Consider the following 1,916-nt stretch of genomic DNA (forward strand, 5'->3'; position numbering starts at 1 on the left):
GGCTGCATCCAAAAGTGTATCTGAAAAAATCCCCCAGCCCCTTCCACAAAACTCATTTTCCTTGGCCTTCCATTTCCAAAGCACGGGCAGAAATGACATCAGACAAGACAGTTCACGGGCCTTGGCCCAGCATTTGTCACACGACCGTTCATGCTCCAGTCACCTGGTTCTTTGTGAATGGTAGGTGAGAAGAGTCAAGCAATCAATTTCCCCCAGCGCCACCCACCCCACAGCTTTCTCTTTCTTTGTTGCTTATCTCAAGTTACCCACAAAAGCCAAAAGAGTCAGGAAGAATGAGGCCAAACAGGATCGAAGCAGCCTTACACTCACTAGGTAGTAAATAGACTAGGACTGTACAGCAGCTGCTCACGAAAGACCATTTCACCGAGTCCTTTTGTGGACAAGGGAAATCAGGATCATCTTCAGTAGCAGCCAGCATAATTGGTTTCTATCAACTAATAGACAGTGAAATAATGCCCGTGTTAGTGTAAGAGGGAAAAAGGAAGCAAGTGGTTTTCTCAAGTATTACAATCTGTATGCAACTGCCCCTCATTCAGGTGATTCACGTTAAGGTTGTCTGTATGGCTGGCTGGCTCCCTTCCCAATCTGAAAAGTCACGCTTCATTCCCATGGCATTACAGCCAAAATCTTTGGCTCTTGCTTACCCTCTTGTGACTAGATGAGCCACGGTCAAGTGAGCATCTCCTTCACGTACAAAACTAGTGTTTCAACTCCGTAGCTTTCAAGGAAGAGGGGGAAAAATAGCCCTGACAAACCAAATCACATACCTCCTAAACGCGGTGGTAGTGGCCCTAGGTCAGGAGCACCCATAGGCAAAAATTTGCAAGGACGGGTGGCTGGCTGTGTTCCTGCAGGGGGGCGAGCGTGAGGAGGCCCTACCCTCCGGAATGGATTTGCAGGACCGGTTGGCCCTTGGGGTGGATGAGCCGAAGTTGTTGCTGCTTGGCCAGCACCTGGTTCTTTCCCCTCGCAGGGAACTGCTGATGCACTTATGGTGCTGCTCTGTAACAAAATCACATAAATCCGACATCACTAACAAGAAAAAAATGCAAAACTCATACACAAATAGTTAGGGACAGAATGCAAAGAAATCCATGATATATAGAGAAAGTGCTCCAGAGAAACATCAGATGGGTTTTAGCGATCGCAACTGTGTGGTGAAGGAACAGAAAGCAGGTTTCGCCAACACAGCAATATTCTGGCTAAGGAGAATGCACAGACACAGGCCAGGAGAACCCCGATGTAGACTACCTAGCACGCTTATCCCGAGAAGGCAAAGAACAAGTGGGCAGCTTACTCCAGATGTGGCTGAGGAACAAACTGAGAAACTCAGGAAAGTAGATTCTCAAAACATTATGCCCAATGATTCCAATGTACATCCGAAGGGGGGAACCAAATGCCCTCTACACTGGTGTACTCCCTGAGAGGTGCTGACTCAGAAAAGAAACAGATTTCTAGAGAAAACAAATGACCAGGGGCATGCCTGTTCTGCAAAAAAAGGAGGGATCACAAAGCTCCCGCACACACACGGGTAAAATTACACTGTCAGGACTTACCTCCGGTTTGTCTTGGTTAGCTGACTGGTTGGAGTCTCTCTCGGAATATAGGTTTGGACCTACACATTATTAAAAAGAAAGAAAGAGAAAAAGGAAACCATGAACATCGTGGGTCTTAGCATTTTGTTCTCGGGACGTTTCTGGATCGCAAGGGACACTGTGCTATCTCCCACATCCAGGTCGGTGCATAAGCCAGCCTGACACCTGCCTCCTTATCCATGGCCACAAGAACACCCTGAGGCCGCTGGAACTCCTGCTATGTCAAATGCTCTACAGCCAAATGAAGTTGAGGTCTCTGCAGCTGGCACTTAGCAACCCACCTGCTGCAGCAGCATTGAG

This window comes from Ochotona princeps, unplaced genomic scaffold (genome assembly GCF_030435755.1).
Source record: "Ochotona princeps isolate mOchPri1 unplaced genomic scaffold, mOchPri1.hap1 HAP1_SCAFFOLD_177, whole genome shotgun sequence".
In the NCBI taxonomy this organism is placed as follows: Eukaryota; Metazoa; Chordata; class Mammalia; order Lagomorpha; family Ochotonidae; genus Ochotona; species Ochotona princeps.